The sequence below is a fragment of the Aquarana catesbeiana genome, linkage group LG01 (genome assembly GCF_042186555.1).
Source record: "Aquarana catesbeiana isolate 2022-GZ linkage group LG01, ASM4218655v1, whole genome shotgun sequence".
In the NCBI taxonomy this organism is placed as follows: domain Eukaryota; kingdom Metazoa; phylum Chordata; class Amphibia; order Anura; family Ranidae; genus Aquarana; species Aquarana catesbeiana.
Window position 1 is genome coordinate 282,914,434 of NC_133324.1, and position 18,372 is coordinate 282,932,805.

An 18,372-nucleotide genomic window follows, 5' to 3' on the forward strand; every position below is an offset into this window, starting at 1 on the left:
CAGCCAGCAATGCACTGCGATGCCGCAGTGAATTATGGGCCGTGACGCGCCACACGAATTTGGCGCGAACGGCCCATATCGTTCGCAATTCGGCGAACGACCGAACAGCCGATGTTCGAGTCGAACATGGGTTCGACTCGAACACGAAGCTCATCCCTAGTGGTCAGTATACTGTAGTATAGTGGACAGTGTAGTATAGTGGTCAGTGTAGTATAGTGGTCAGTGTAGTGTAGTATAGTGGACAGTGTAGTATGGTGGTCAGTGTAGTGTAGTATAGTGGACAGTGTAGTATGGTGGTGAGTATAGTGTAGTATAGTGGTCAGTGTAGTGTAGTGGTCAGTGTAGTGTAGTATAGTGGTCAGTGTAGTATAGTGGTCAGTGTAGTATAGTGGACAGTGTAGTATGGTGGTCAGTGTAGTGTAGTATAGTGGTCAGTGTAGTGTAGTATAGTGGTCAGTGTAGTGTAGTATAGTGGTTAGTGTAGTATAGTGGTCAGTGTAGTGTAGTATAGTGGTCAGTGTAGTGTAGTATAGTGGTCAGTATAGTGTAGTATAGTGGACAGTGTAGTGTAGTATAGTGGACAGTGTAGTATAGTGGACAGTGTAGTGTAGTGGACAGTGTAGTGGACAGTATAGTGGTCAGAATAGTGGTCAGTGTAATATAGTGGACAGTATAGTATAGTGGTCAGTATAGTGGTCAGTGTAGTATAGTGGACAGTATAGTATAGTGGTCAGTGGACAGTGTAGTGGACAGTATAGTGGTCAGTATAGTGGTCAGTGTAATATAGTGGACAGTATAGTATAGTGTTCAGTATAGTGGTCAGTGTAGTATAGTGGACAGTATAGTATAGTGGTCAGTGTAGTGGACAATGTAGTGTAGTGGACAGTGTAGTGGTCAGTATAGGAATCAGGTAGGTCAGTACTATTGTATTTGAAGGGACTCAGGGATAGCTAAAAGTCCGAAGGTTAGGGGGCGCAAATTACTTGCCTTGCCCCGGGTGCTGACAACCCACGCTACGCCACTGCATCAGAGGACTCTGGCTTCACTTAAAAGGCCTTTTGCAACCCACTCATGACCAACAGAAAAAGAGTAAAGGCCACTACAGCTATTCCTACTGAGTTCTAAACCACCTCACCTGGGGTTTGAGCCCTGTAAGCCTAGCTGTAAGTTCAGCTGAACTTGCACAGTGTCAACCCAGTCCAACTTCGGGGGGCGATTTGACAGACATCTGTGTGAGTTCCTGCACAGATGTCTATTGAAATTGCACCCAAAGTCACCAAAAGTAATGCAGGAACTACTTTTGGGAATCGGTACGGCGGCACAACGTCGGTGTCACTTCAGTTCAGATGGTGCTATTGCTGCCAATAGCCGCCGATTTGGCATGCGATTTGACATGTCAAATCGCATGTCAAATCGTACCAGTGTGAACCTAGGCTAAGGGGTCAATGGACAGTAGAGAATTACATCAGGGTGTTTGGTTCCTATGTCCCATCTCACTAGGCCCCTCCCATCCTGGCATTTATATGGGCACTAACCTCATCTATTACATCACTAGATAAAGGTTTTCCCCAAAAGGGGCCTAAAACCCAATAAACACTTTCCCTTATACCAGTGTAGCATGCTGTAATTTAGGCAGGGAGCTCCTCACAAATTTACTTGCAAGGAGTAGTTATCCTGGTCAATTAATAGAGATCTATTGATTTCTCTCTAAGTTTGGCCTTGTTGCACTTTTCTCTTTTACCACTAGGTGGCCAGGTACTTGGTGGTACTAGATACGAGAAGGGCAACCCAAGGTCAGGTTATGGGTATATGGGGTATCTCAGCCCATGGGCAGGGGTTTTCTTTAATCCCTTGGCCTGCTGGGAGAGCCTATATATTTGGGTGGAATCAGGTGATCTATGTTCTGTGCCACCTGGACGGATGTCTGGGTTGACGTGTGTCGTATTTTCCGGGCTGCTAGGCCGGAAATGGGGCCTATCCCGGGCACATCTGGCTGCTAGGCTGTCTGAGGGCCTATCCAGAAGCAAGAGAGAAGCGCAGGGTTGGAATTGCGGTTTGCAGTCCAACCAGAAGTGACGGTTCTGCTGGCCGGATAACCTATTCTCTTCGAAGAGGGGGAAACTGTCAAGAGTAAGGGACTATCCGCCTTATTACCAGGGACCACAGTGAGTAACTGAAGCAAGTACCAGTGCAGCATTCTCACCACATGGGGACGATGAAGAATCTGGAGACTTCAGTGGGAATCAAGCCAGGGACCCAGCCAGTGGAGGTGACGCTTGCAGAGCAGACTTGTGTGTCAAGCCAGGATGGGTGAAGCTTGAAAGGTATCTAGAGTGCCAAGCTAGGGACCCAGCAGAGAAGCGGGGGTGACGCTTGAGGAAGATACCACTGTGAAGATTGGAGGAGCTCAAGGCATTCAGTGGCAGTGAATCAGAGGGTCTAGTGAGAGACCGGGAGCTCAGTGTATGGAAGAACTACAAGGAGAATTTGTAGTGAAGCTAAAAGAACTGTTACGCTTTGTGTTAGGAACTGTTAAAGACTGTTGCCATAGGAGACAGCATTCCTGCACGTGCAGATGTGGCTTCTTGCTAGAGGCCTTTCCCTGTATGGCTGTCCTCCTATTGAAGTCCTGGAGTCTGCTTGTTGAATTTGCAACTACCTAAGGGTGTCCTGGCCCTAACCTTCACTCCCCCAACAAAAATGAATGTTAAAAGAAATGAAACCGCTTTTGCATCCAAGAAGTGTCTGGCGCCCAATGACTTTCACCAACTTTGCACCCACTATGCCTCACAACCCACTACATACAGAAGGATGTTAGCTATCTTTGTCCCTGGAGGTTCCCATTAGACCAGGCCCGGATTTACTCCCTTTGCCGCTCCAAGGCCGGGTCCTTCAATGCCGCCCCCCCCCACACATACACACACACACCACCATTCTTGTCCTTTATCGATGACTGCTACAATAGATCAATTAAAAACATATCTCCACACACGAGAACACTGAAAATAACTGGCTTTAGTTGTACAGACTGAAAATACTTCAGGGTAAGCGCGTGAGGGGTAAGGAATTTTCGCAGGCAATGGCTGGTGATAATGCTTCAATCATCCCCGGCACCATGGTTGTTATGGTGTCAGGATGATTGAAACGCATTATTTCTATCATTACATTGTAATATAAAATGAAATAGTTCAACTCACCATAATGCAGAATCATTGGAAGCCCTGAGCGTGTCACCTGCCACCATCGCTTGTCACTTGCCACTATGCCTGCCACCAGATGGGGATGTCACTTGCCTCTAAGCCTGCCACCAGATGAGGATGTCACTTGCCTCTATGCCTGCCACCAGATGAGGATGTCACTTTCCACGCTGCCTGCCACCAGATGGGGATGTCACTTGCCTCTATGCCTGCCACCAGGTGAGGATGTCACTTGCCTCTATGCCTGCCACCAGATGAGGATGTCATTTGCCTCTTTGCCTACCACCAGATGAGGATGTCACTTGCCACGCTGCCTGCCACCAGATGGGGATGTCACTTGCCACCATGCCTGCCACCAGATGGAGATGTCACTTGCCACTATGCCTGCCACCAGATGGGGATGTCACTTGCCACCATGCCTGCCACCAGATGGGGATGTCACTTGCCACAATGCCTGCCACCAGATGGGGATGTCACTTGCCACTATGCCTGCCACCAGATGGGGATGTCACTTGCCACCATGCCTGCCACCAGATGGGGATGTCACTTGCCTCTATGCCTGCCACCAGATGAGGATGTCATTTGCCTCTTTGCCTACCACCAGATGAGGATGTCACTTGCCACGCTGCCTGCCACCAGATGGGGATGTCACTTGCCACCATGCCTGCCACCAGATGGAGATGTCACTTGCCACTATGCCTGCCACCAGATGGGGATGTCACTTGCCACCATGCCTGCCACCAGATGGGGATGTCACTTGCCACAATGCCTGCCACCAGATGGGGATGTCACTTGCCTCTATGCCTCCCACCAGATGGAGATATCACTTGCCACTATGCCTGCCACCAGATGGGGATGTCACTTGCCACCATGCCTGCCACCAGATGGGGATGTCACTTGCCTCTATGCCTGCCACCAGATGGAGATGTCACTTGCCACGCTGCCTGCCACCAGATTGGGGTTGTCACTTGCCACGCTGCCTGCCACCAGATGGGAATGTCACTTGCCACGCTGCCTGCCACCAGATGGGAATGTCACTTGCCATGCTGCCTGCCACCAGATGGGAATGTCACTTGCCATGCTGCCTGCCACCAGATGGGAATGTCACTTGCCACACTGCCTGCCACCAGATGGGAATGTCACTTGCCACGCTGCCTGCCACCAGATAGGAATGTCACTTGCCACGCTGCCTGCCACCAGATGGGAATGTCACTTGCCACGCTGCCTGCCACCAGATGGGAATGTCACTTGCCACGCTGCCTGCCACCAGATGGGGATGTCACTTGCCACCATGCCTGCCACCAGATGGGGATGTCACTTGCCACCATGCCTGCCACCAGATGGGGATGTCACTTGCCACCATGCCTGCCACCAGATGGGGATGTCACTTGCCACCATGCCTGCCACCAGATGGGGATGTCACTTGCCATGCTCCCTGCCACCAGATGGGGATGTCACTTGCCATGCTGCCTTCTATCAGATGGAGGAGGGCGGAACAGCGGTGCGGGCAATGAGAGATGTCATTTCTCTCCCCCGCTGCCGCACCGCTGACAGTACATTGATTTTTTTCAAAAATGGCGCCGGGCTGCGCAATCACGCTACTGTGCATGCGCCGCCCGGCCGAGCGCGTACGAGCTTTCCCGAGCCCGGCCGGCTTCGGAACGGTGCATGCGCAGTTGCGTGGTTGGCTCGCGGCCATCTTTTCTGCGGGCACCGGTGCCATTAATAGAGTTTAATGGGCAGCCCGAATAGGGGGGCGGTCGCGAAGTCGCCTCAGGAGCGGCGCCGCCCCTGCACCACTGCCGCTCCGAGGCCTGGCCTCGGTGGCCTTGTGGCAAATCCGGCCCTGCATTAGACCGAAGGAGGCCTGGGACCTTGCTACACCAGATTATATTAGAAACAGAGCCATGTAGTAGCAAGTCAACTGCACCTGATAACAACATGACAGGCAGTTATTATGATACTCTCGGTGCATTATTGCTTTCCTCAGCAATCTTTCAGAATCCTAGTTAACATATATTAAACTTTTATAAATATTCTGCTGGTCCTTTAACCACTTGATATCTGCGCCTACGGGGCGCGCGTGGAGTGCGCTGTGATCACCGAGTCACTGAGACTCGGGTGATCACCGATCTAAATAAGGGGCCGGTCCCGGCCCCTTACCATGTGATCAGCTGTCAGCCAATGACAGCTGATCACATGATCAAAACAAAAGCCCTGTGATCGTTTTTTTTTTCTCCTCGAACTGACAGTGCGAGGAGAAAAAAAAGCCGATCACCAGCTCATCAGTAGGGGACATCGGTCCCGAAGAGGAGGAGGCAATAATACCTCATACGTGCCAGCAGTACCCCCTGCCAGTGTCAGCTGACGTTGCCACCTGACAGTGCCCACAGTGTCCAGCAGTGCCACCTATCAATGCCCATGATTGCCACCTATCAATGCCTACAAATGCCACCTATCAATGCCCACAAGTGCCACCTATCAATGTCCACCAGTGGTGCCAATCAGTGCCACCTAGCAGTGTTGCCTATCAATGTACCAGATCAGTGTCCATTATTGCCACCAATCAGTGCCCATCACTGCCACCCATCAGTACCCATCACTGCCACCCATCAGTGCCCATCACTGCCACCCATCAGTGCCGCCTCATCAGCGTACATCAATGAAGGAGAAAAATTACCCTTTTTAAAATTTTATAACAAAGTATAAAAAAAAAAAAAAAAATTTAAATTCGGTCTTTTTAAATTTTTTTAACAAATAATAAAAACCGCAGAGGTGATCAAATACCACCAAAAGAAAGCTCTATTTGTGGGGAAAAAATTATAAGAATGTCATTTGAGTACAGTGTTGTATGATCGCGCAATTGTCATTCAAAGTGCGTCAGTGCTGAAAGTTGAAAATTGGTCTGGATAGGAGGGGGGTTTAAGTGCCCTGTAAGCAAGTGGTTAAAGCTTAGTTCCAGACAGAACTTTTTTGGTTTTGGGCAGACACTATACCAAAAATTTCAGGTTCCACCCTTGTATTATTTTGTTATAATTTGGCCTAAATTGATAAGAAATTATTTAATAGCTCAAGCTACTTCAGTAGAACATCAGTAATACTCACAGAATTTCCATTTTTTTTATATGCTCAGTAACCATTATTATGATTATTGAAAAGGGCAATATAAAATTGTATTTGATTAGAACAGTAATCAAAAGAAACAAGTTAAAAATACTCTAACTGCATTTAGGTCAGTGAATGGAATATTCTGTGACTTTGCTACACATATATTTGATTATTATTCTTTGGCTATTTAAATAAGTACAACATACGTTTGAGGAACAAAAGAGGAAGTATATATTATTGTCTCACTGTGTGTGAATTTGTAGCACTGTGTGCGCACTACCAGTCCATAGAGCACAGTAATAATCTGCTTCATCTGCAGCCTGTACATTACTGATAGATAAAACACTTGAGCCTCCTTGGATGGATCCAGTAAAACGTTCAGAGGTTCCTGGAGGTTTTCCATTATGATTACTTCCTCCATCACTACCTGTTAAACCTTTAGGAACACTTCCAGGTGCCTGATATACCCAGAGTGGGTAGTTACCACCAGCTACAGAACCACCACTACGACCACAGGACAAAATGACATTACCACCAAGAGGCGCCGTTATTGTGGCTTCCTGGATGACAGTAAACTGAGCCACAGAATCTGCAACACAAATGAGAGAATGATGATATTAGAAAAAAATATCCTATTAATCCCAGTAGTTTTAATAAAGTATAAAATATGAATTACAGGAAAAATAAATGATGAAAGTGAAGACAGTCCAGAACATGATCATGATGATGAGGAATCACTTTGACAGAACAGAGTTTAGTTGAATCCTTCTCATTCTCATAGTTATATCCTGTATATAAACCACACCTTTCTATGCAAAGTGTCTCAGATCCATTTGCTGTCAGCAGCCTCCACCCACTATATATATCTGTGTAAAAAATTTCTGTATACTTACCTATTTGTAGTCTGCTCTGGTCCGGTCACTTGATCCCCTTAATCAGTCAGCAGCTGCTGGAGGGGAAAGGAGGGAACGCTGACAATGGTTCGCTCACTGGAGTCTCTGAGTGACATCACAGCTCCCAGAGTTCCCAGGTCCCTCCTCTCCCCATCAGCCGCCGCTCGCTGACATGGGATCATGTGACCCAAGTGGACTAAAAACACATAAGTATGTACATCTTTTTACACAGGTTATGCAGCATTGGTAGCGGGAGGAGGAGCAGACATTTTAACCACTTCAGCCCGGACCATTTGGCTGGCAAAAGACCAGAGCACTTTTTGCGATTCGGCACTGCGTCGCTTTAACTGACAATTGCGCAGTCGTGCGACGTGGCTCCCGAACAAAATTGACGTCCTTTTTTTCTCACAAATTGATCTTTCTTTCTTAATTTTTACTATAATAAATATCCCCCAAAAATATAAAAAACATTTTTTTTCCTCAGTTTAGGCAGATACGTATTCTTCTACATATTTTTGGTAAAAAAAAAAAAAAAAAAAAAATTACAATAAGCGTTTACTGATTGGTTTGCGCAAAAGTTATGGCGTCTACAAAATAGGGGATCGGACACTTTTGGCGCTATCTTGGGACCATTCACATTTATACAGCAACCAGTGCGATTAAAAATGCATTGATTCATAGGTGTGCGCAGCCTATTGCATTAGAGTGTGCACCCCAAAGCTTCAAACACATATATGCATTTGACATATTTACCGGCCTCTTCCCCACTCTCCATCCTGAAACAATGGGAGAAAGGGGGAGCCAGGGAGCACACAGGGGGACCTGGGCAACAGAAGGAAGAAGAACAGGGAAAGGAGGGATGGTGGGGGTGGCATATATTGGTACAGATCCCCTGTATTTTCTTTCTGTGGCAGCTGAATGTTGAGAGGGAGAGGAGGAGAAGTCTACTCTCAGCTGCTGCAGGAGGAAAATACAGATCAATTCCACTAAACTCCACCCCGCCGCCTCTCCTGTCTAGGTTCTGAAGGTCAGCACCAGATGGGAATGTCACTTGCCACACTGCCTGAACCCAGATGGGAATGTCACTTGCCACGCTGCCTGCCACCAGATGGGAATGTCACTTGCCACGCTGCCTGCCACCAGATGGGAATGTCACTTGCCACGCTGCCTGCCACCAGATGGGGATGTCACTTGCCACCATGCCTGCCACCAGATGGGGATGTCACTTGCCACCATGCCTACCACCAGATGGGGATGTCACTTGCCACCATGCCTGCCACCAGATGGGGATGTCACTTGCCACCATGCCTGCCACCAGATGGGGATGTCACTTGCCACCATGCCTGTCACCAGATGGGGATGTCACTTGCCACCAGATGGGGATGTCACTTGCCATGCTCCCTGCCACCAGATGGGGATGTCACTTGCCATGCTGCCTTCTATCAGATGGAGGAGGGCGGAACAGCGGTGCGGGCAATGAGAGATGTCATCTCTCTCCCCCGCTGCCGCACCGCTGACAATACATTGATTTATTTCAAAAATGGCGATGGGGTGCGCAATCACGCTACTGCGCATGCGCAGCCCGGCCGAGCGCGTACGAGCTTTCCCGAGCCCAGCCGGCTTCGGAACGGCGCATGCGCAGTTGCGTGGTTGGCTCGCGGCCATCTTTTCTGCGGGCACCGGTGCCATTAATAGAGTTTAATGGGCAGCCCGAATAGGGGGGCGGTCGGGAAGTCGCCTCAGGGGCGGCGCCGCCCCTGCACCACTGCTGCCCCGAGGCCTGGCCTCGGTGGCCTTGTGGCAAATCCGGCCCTGCATTAGACCGAAGGAGGCCTGGGACCTTGCTACACCAGATTATATTAGAAACAGAGCCATGTAGTAGCAAGTCAACTGCACCTGATAACAACATGACAGGCAGTTATTATGATACTGTCGGTGCATTATTGCTTTCCTCAGCAATCTTTCACAATCCTAGTTAACATATATTAAACTTTTATAAATATTCTGCTGGTCCTTTAAACCACTTGATATCCGCGCCTACGGGGCGCGCGTGGAGTGCGCTGTGATCACCGAGTCACTGAGACTCGGGTGATCACAGATTTAAGTAAGGGGCCGGTCCCAGCCCCTTACCATGTGATTAGCTGTCAGCCAATGACAGCTGATCACATGATCAAAACAAAAGCCCTGTGATCGTTTTTTTTTTTTCTCCTCGCACTGATAGTGCGAGGAGAAAAAAAAGCCGATCACCGGCTCATCAGCAAGGGACATCGGTCCCGAAGAGGAAGAGGCAATAATGCCTCATACGTGCCAGCAGTACCCCCTGCCAGTGCCAGCTGACATTGCCACCTGACAGTGCCCACAGTGCCCATGATTGCCACCTATCAATGCCCATGATTGCCACCTATCAATGCCTACAAATGCCACCTATCAATGCCCACAAGTGCCACCTATCAATGCCCACCAGTGGTGCCAATCAGTGCCACCTAGCAGTGTTGCCTATCAATGTACCAGATCAGTGTCCATTATTGCCACCAATCAGTGCCCATCACTGCCACCCATCAGTGCCCATCACTGCCACCCATCAGTGCCGCCTCATCAGCATATATCAATGAAGGAGAAAAATTACCCTTTTTAAAATTTTATAACAAAGTTTAAAAAAAAAAAAAAAAAAATTTAAATTCGGTCTTTTAAAATTTTTTTAACAAAAAATAAAAACCGCAGAGGTGATCAAATACCACCAAAAGAAAGCTCTATTTGTGGGGAAAAAATTATAAAAATGTCATTTGAGTACAGTGTTGTATGATCGCGCAATTGTCATTCAAAGTGCGTCAGTGCTGAAAGTTGAAAATTGGTCTGGATAGGAGGGGGGTTTAAGTGCCCTGTAAGCAAGTGGTTAAAGCTTAGTTCCAGACAGAACTTTCTTGGTTTTGGGCAGACACTATACCAAAAATTTCAGGTTCCACCCTTGTATTATTTTGTTATAATTTGGCCTAAATTGATAAGAAATTATTTATTAGCTCAAGCTACTTCAGTAGAACATCAGTAATACTCACAGAATTTCCATTTTTTTATATGCTCAGTAACCATTATTATGATTATTGAAAAGGGCAATATAAAATTGTATTTGATTAGAACAGTAATCAAAAGAAACAAGTTAAAACTACTCTAACTGCATTTAGGTCAATGAATGGAATATTCTGTGACTTTACTACACATATATTTGATTATTATTCTTTGGCTATTTAAATAAGTACAACATACGTTTGAGGAACAAAAGAGGAAGTATATATTATTGTCTCACTGTGTGTGAATTTGTAGCACTGTGTACGCACTACCAGTCCATAGAGCACAGTAATAATCTGCTTCATCTGCAGCCTGTACATTACTGATAGATAAAACACTTGAGCCTCCTTGGATTGATCCAGTAAAACGTTCAGAGGTTCCTGGAGGTTTTCCATTATGATTACTTCCTCCATCACTACCTGTTAAACCTTTAGGAACACTTCCAGGTGCCTGATATACCCAGAGTGGGTGGTTATTACCAACTACAGAACCATCACTACGACCACAGGACAAAATGACATTACCACCAAGAGGCGCCGTAATTGTGGCTTCCTGGATGACAGTAAACTGAGCCACAGAATCTGCAACAAAAATGAGAGAATGATGATATTAGAAAAAAATATCCTATTAATCCCAGTAGTTTTAATAAAGTATAAAATATGAATTACAGGAAAAATAAATGATGAAAGTGAAGACAGTCCAGAACATGATCATGGTGATGAGGAATCACTTCGACGGAACAGAGTTTAGTTGAATCCTTCCCATTCTCATAGTTATATTCTGTATATAGACCACACCTTTCTATGCAAAGTGTCTCAGATCCATTTGCTGTCAGCTGCCTCCACCTACTATATATATCTGTGTAAAAAATATCTGTATACTTACCTATTTGTAGTCTGCTCTGGTCCGGTCACTTGATCCCCTAATCAGTCAGCAGCTGCTGGAGGGGAAAGGAGGGAACGCTGACAATGGTTCGCTCACTGGAGTCTCTGAGTGACATCACAGCTCCCAGAGTTCCCAGCTCCCTCCTCTCCCCATCAGCCGCCGCTTGCTGACATGGGATCATGTGACCCAAGTGGACTAAAAACACATAAGTATGTACATCTTTTTTACACAGGTTATGCAGCATTGGTAGCGGGAGGGGAAGCAGACATTTTAACCACTTCAGCCCGGACCATTTGGCTGGCAAAAGACCAGAGCGGGGGACCCGGGCAACAGAAGGAAGAAGAACAGGGAAAGGAGGGATGGTGGGGGTGGCATATATTGGTACAGATCCCCTGTATTTTCTTTCTGTGGCAGCTGAATGTTGAGAGGGAGAGGAGAAGTCTACTCTCAGCTGCTGCAGGAGGAAAATACAGATCAATTCCACTAAACTCCACCCCCGCCGCCTCTCCTGTCCAGGTTCTGAGGGTCAGCAAGTAGGGATGAGCTTCGTATTCGAGTCGAACCCATGTTCGACTCGAACATCGGCTGTTCGATTGTTCGTCGAATTGCGAACGATATAGGCCGTTCGCGCCAAATTTGTGTGGCGCGTCACGACCCATAATTCACAGCGGCATTGCAGTGCATTGCTGGTTGATGATTGACCAAGCATGCACTATGACCCGCATGCTTGGCCAATCACACTGCCGTCGGTAGAGAGAGCTGTAATTGGCCAAAGTCAGGGTGGCTTTGGCCAATTATGGCTCAGGGGGTTTAGAACACGCCCCACACTATATAAGGCCGCCTGCACGGCGGCCCTGTGTAGTGTGTTCCGGCGTGCTTAGAGAGAGAGAGAGACAGTGTCATTTCATTTGAGTTAGCTAGATTAGGCAGGATAGTCAGTGAGTTAGCTGCACTTAGTGTATTGTGTATATATATGCATCCCAGGTGTTGTATGTATATATATATATATATATATATATATATATATATATATATACACTGTATTCAGTTTAGCTAGTTCCGATCCGTTATCTTCCTACTGACAGGCAGGCTTGTCTTGTTACAGTATTTACAACTACCTGAAGAAAATTGCTGGTGTTCTTTTGATCCTATTAGTACCACAGTCAGGCAGCTAGACTATTTACAGTTAGTGTAGTGCGTCCTCCTCACAGTGTTCAGTTAAAGCTACAAGTTAGTTTAGTGTGACCTCTGCACAGTGTTCAGCTAAAACTACAAGTTAGTGTAGTGCGTCCTCCTCACGGTGTTCAGCTAAAGCTACAAGTTAGTTTAGTTTAGTGTGACCTCTGCACAGTGTTCAGCTAAAGCTACAAGTTAGGGTAGTGCGTCCTCCTCACAGTGTTCAGCTAAAGCTACAAGTTAGTGTAGTGAGACCTCTGCACAGTGTTCAGCTAAAGCTACAAGTTAGTGTAGTGCGTCCTCCTCACAGTGTTCAGCTAAAACTACAAGTTAGTGTAGTGAGACCTCTGCACAGTGTTCAGCTAAAGCTACAAGTTAGTGTAGTGCGTCCTCCTCACAGTGTTCAGCTAAAGCTACAAGTTAGTTTAGTGTGAAATCTGCACAGTGTTCAGCTAAAGCTACAAGTTAGGGTAGTGCGTCCTCCTCACAGTGTTCAGCTAAAGCTACAAGTTAGTTTAGTGCGACCTCTGCACAGTGTTCAGCTAAAGCTACAAGTTAGTGTAGTGCGTCCTCCTCACAGTGTTCAGCTAAAACTACAAGTTAGTGTAGTGCGACCTCTGCACAGTGTTCAGCTAAAGCTACAAGTTAGTGTAGTGCGTCCTCCTCACAGTCTTTATCTAAAGCTACTGTTAGGTACCTGGTAGTAGAGCCTGACTTGTAGGAGAAGACCTCTCATACAACGCTGGTTCAGGAGCCACTGGAGTGGGAACAGTGGTCTCCTGAGCACAGTGAGGTAGGAGTGCCTGTAGAGCAGAGTCTCTGATGCTGAAGTGATGAGAGATCCCACAGGGATGGCTGGACTGCAGATCAGGTGGAGACTGGAGGCAGCAGGCTGGAACACTTGGAGATACAGAGATCACTGGAGCTGAAGCTGAAGGTGCAACAGCAAGGACAACAGCAGGCACAAGCAGGGTCAGACGGTCCGGGTCAGCAGGGATATGAGACAGGCAAAACAGCAGGCAGAGGCAGAGTCGGTAGGCAGGCAGAGATCGGCAACGGTATCAGGCAGGCAGTAGAAGAGTAGTCAGGCAGGCCGGGTCGGATTGGAGCGGGGGGATGGTCAGACAAGCCGGGTCAGATGGGTAACAACAATCAGGTTCAGGTTAAGAAGAATCACGAAGCTGAGACGAAGCAGCAATGTGCCAGAGGCACAGGGGAACTTTTATGTGCACTTTGGTGCCAAACCGGCGCTATCGCGAACGCACGCACGCCCGTAAGCGCGCACGTGCACACGCGCGCGCCCTAGCGCCGCGCTGACGCCCGGGAACAACAGGAACTTGCTGAAGTGTGCGTAACGGAGCGCGCCGGCGTATAGGCGCATGCCAACGCCCAGGTCCGGCGCCAATGGTACCCTGACATTGCCCCCCCAAGGGGCAACCTCCGGGTGCCCAAAAGCCTTTTCTTTTCAGGATGGTTAGAAAAATAGGCTCGAACTAAACGCCTAGCATGCACATTACTATCAGGTTCCCATGAATTACTTTCTGGGCCGTAGCCCTTCCACTTGATTAGAAACTGGATCTGCCCTTGTCTTTTCCTGCAATCAAGGATAGCCTCAACCTCAAATTCCTCGTTACCATCAATCACAATAGGTTCAGGAGGTCTAGTTCCTCTACCGGGAAAGGGATCAGGTACAGCAGGTTTGAGCAAAGACACATGAAACACGGGGTGTATCCTAAGAGAGTCAGGCAAAGTCAGTTCATACGAAACTTCATTGATCTTTCTTTTAACCGGAAAAGGTCCCATAAACCTAGGTGCCAACTTCTTAGAAGGACATGCTAGCTTGATATTACTTGTAGAAAGCCATACCTGATCGCCAAGCTGAAGCTTCAATTCCCCTCTTCTCTTCCGGTCAAAGATCCTCTTGCTGTCCGCCTGAGCCTTGGATACTGCTTCCTGCAACATCTGGTTGTTATGATTGATGAAGTCTACCATACTCTGTACTGCCGGGACTGAGGACTCTGGAAGGAAATCGGGTAAAAAGGTTAGATGGAAACCATAATTAGCGAAAAAGGGGGATTGACCGGTGGCTGAATGTTTGGCATTGTTGTAGGCAAATTCTGCCAAAGGCAGCAAGGATACCCAATCGTCCTGTGAGAAGGAAGTAAAACATCTGATATACTGTTCAAGAGTCTGATTGGTCCTCTCCGTCTGACCATTGGTCTGAGGGTGATAGGCCGAAGACAAGGTCAGTTTGATTTTTAAAGACTCACACAGGGCTCTCCAGAAACGTGATGTAAATTGTACCCCTCTGTCAGAGGTTATGTTTACAGGGATTCCGTGAAGTCTAATGATCTCCTTAATGAAGATGTGAGCCGTTTCAATAGCTGATGGAGTTCCTCTTAATGTAAGAAAATGGGCCATCTTGGTGAAACGGTCTACTACCACAAAGATAGCAGAACACCCCTCAGAACATGGAAGCTCTACAATAAAGTCCATGGATATCATTTTCCAGGGCCTATCGGGTACCGGTAAAGGTTTCAACAGGCCCCAAGCTCGACTCCTGGAAGTTTTATTCTGGGTACAGATAGGGCAGGAGCTGACATACTTCTCGCAAAATTCCTTTAAATTGGGCCACCAGAAGGTACGCTGTACCAATTCCAGGGTTTTACGAACCCCAAAGTGACCTGCCAGTGGGTGATCGTGAAGGAGTGCCAAGACCTTGACCCGAACCTCCTCAGGAACAAAAATTTGACTCCCTCTCCAGAACAGTCCGTCCTTGTTGCTTAAGGTAATCCCTGTGGGTCTGGTTGATTCAGAGGATGCTTCCTTAATCTGAGAGAGAAGATCAGTTTGTATGAGCAGAAAATTGTTTGCAGGTAAAATGGTGTCCGGAACAGATAAGTCCTTTGGGTTGTCATGCATTCGTGATAATGCGTCTGGTTTGATATTTCTTGAACCTGGCCGATAAGTAATGTGGAAGGAAAAACGTGAGAAAAACAGCGCCCAGCGGGCTTGTCGAGGTTTTAGTCTTTTAGCAGATCGTAGATATTCTAAATTTTTGTGATCAGTATAAATTAGTACTGGATGCACAGCCCCCTCCAACAGGTACCTCCACTCCTCTAATGCAGTCTTGATGGCAAGAAGCTCCCGATCACCAACATCATAGTTCCTCTCCGCAGGGGAGAGTTTTCGGGAGAAGAACCCCACAGGATGCATAGCGTCTTTACTGCCCTTTCGTTGCGAGAGTATCGCACCGACCGCTATCTCAGAAGCGTCCACTTCTAAAATGAATGGCAAAGATGGTTCAGGGTGACTGAGGATAGGTGCTGAGGTGAATAGTCTCTTGAGGTTCTCAAAAGCCTCTTGCGCTAGGTGATTCCAGGAAAAACGAGTATTCTGTTTGGTCAGTTGTGTGATTGGTGCGATTATTGCAGAAAAACCCTTGATAAAATTCCTGTAAAAGTTTGCGAACCCGATGAATCGTTGAACCCCCTTCTTGTCCAGGGGTACCGGCCAGTCCAGAATGGCAGAAACCTTCTGTGGGTCCATCCTAATGCCAGTTGAGGAGATTATCAAGCCCAAGAATTGAATGCTTTGTTGTTCAAACTCGCATTTCTCCGCTTTTGCAAAAAGTCTCTCTAAGCGGAGACGACCCAACACTTGGCAAACATGTTTTCGATGGAGATCCAGGGATTCTGAAAAGATCAAAATATCGTCTAGATATGCGATCACAAACAGATCTAGGAAGTCTCTAAGCACATCATTAATTAGGTGTTGAAAGGTCGCAGGGGCATTGCAGAGTCCAAAAGGCATGACTAAATATTCATAATGCCCGAATCGGGTCCGAAAAGCTGTTTTCCACTCATGCCCAGCCCGAATGCGGATCAGATTATAGGCCCCTCTTAGATCAAGCTTAGTAAAAATGACAGCAGTCCTTAATTTCTGGAACAGTTCGGGTATCAAAGGTGGGGATACCGATTTTCGACCGTGATTTTATTCAGTTCTCGGTAGTCAATACATGGGCGGAGAGATTTGTCTTTTTTAGCAACAAAGAATATTCCCGCACCTGCTGGAGAAGAAGAATGGCGAATGAATCCTTTGGCCAGGTTTTCATCTATGTATGTTTTCAACACTTCTTGTTCTTTCTCAGATAGGGGAAAGATGCGTCCGAAGGGAATTTCGGATCCTGGCAGGAATTCGATGGGGCAATCGTAGGGACGATGAGGTGGAAGAGCATCTGCCCCCTTTTTGCTAAAGACATCAATGTAGTCATGGTAATGTTTGGGAATGACCTGACAATTTTTCTGGTCGGAGTCCAGGCAAAGTAGGGTAGCTTGGGAATCCAAATCCTTCGCCAAACAGTGTTCCTGACAGTAAGATGACAGAAATTTTACTTCTCTTGAAGCCCAATGAATGTGTGGGTTGTGGGCCTGTAGCCAGGGAATGCCCAGGATAATGGGAAACATAGGGGAGGTGATGGCGTCAAGGATCAGCAATTCCTTGTGTTGAGAATAAATTGTAGTGGATAATGGCAGGGTCTCTTGTGTCACCTTTCCGGATCTGATACGGGAGCCATCAGCTAGAAAAACAGAAAGTCCATGAGCTTTAGTCCGTAAAGGGATGTTATGCAGATTGGCAAAGTTTAAGTCTATAAAGCAGCTGCATGCCCCGGAGTCAATAATTGCGTTGACTTGGAGTGTCTTTTCTTGAAGCTGTAACGAGAGAGGAATGGCAAGATGGGTAGAATTTGTAGATAAAGCAGAGAGATTGGTAAATATAGGAGATGGACACTTACTTATTCTGACTGGGCAATTAAGGACATAATGCCCGGTTCCTCCACAGTACAGACACAGATTTAATTGCCGACGTCGGGCACGTTCTTCGGAAGACAGGGCAGGTCGCATCAGACCTAACTGCATTGGTTCGGAGGTATCTGGTGTGGTATTGACTGAATTCGAACTGGGTGCAGGTAAGTAGCATGCTGCAGGAATCGGAGCTCGTGATGTCATCCAGGTCGGGCGGTTTGGTTGAACTGATCATTCAGATCGGCGTTCTCGGAGGCGACGATCGATCTGAATGGTTAGGGTGATTAAGGCCTCCAAGGTATTTGGAATACCCACTCGAGCAAGTTCATCCTTTAAACTTTCAGACAGTCCAATGCGGAACTGGTGACGCAGAGCCGCGTCATTCCACTGTGTGTCCGCGCTCCAACGTCTGAATTCGGTAACATAGTCCTCCGCAGGTCTGCGGCCTTGTTGGAGCGCGAACAGAGCAGTTTCGGCTGTGGCAGTCTGTTGAGGATCCTCATATAATTGTGCCATGGCTTCGAAAAAAGCAGATAAGGATTGAGTTAAAGCAGAGTCCCCTTCAAGTAAACGATGTGCCCAGGTCTGTGGTTCCCCTTGTAGGAGGGAAATTACAAATCCAACTTTAGTGGCTTCCAGTGAAAAGGTTCTGGGCTGTAAGGCAAAGAAGAGCTGGCAAGCATTGCGGAAGGCCCGAAATTTAGCCCGGTCACCGGAGAACCTTTCAGGAATAGGGACCTGTGGTTCAGGCGGAAGAATTACAACTGAAGGCCCTGGAACAGTCTGTGATGGGGCAGCAGCTGAAGAGGAGGCCGAAGGGTTAGACCCTGCAAGATTCTGAACTTGTCCCTCCAGTCTGTTATAATTATCCTGAAGGGCTTGCACTGCTTGGGTGAGGGCCGCCAGGTGTGTGCATATCTCCTTCATTGGAGAGGTATCTCCTGCAGGCTCAGACATGGCTGCTTCATACTGTTAGGTACCTGGTAGTAGAGCCTGACTTGTAGGAGAAGACCTCTCATACAACGCTGGTTCAGGAGCCACTGGAGTGGGAACAGTGGTCTCCTGAGCACAGTGGGGTAGGAGTGCCTGTAGAGCAGAGTCTCTGATGCTGAAGTGATGAGAGATCCCACAGGGATGGCTGGACTGCAGATCAGGTGGAGACTGGAGGCAGCAGGCTGGAACACTTGGAGATACAGAGATCACTGGAGCTGAAGCTGAAGGTGCAACAGCAAGGACAACAGCAGG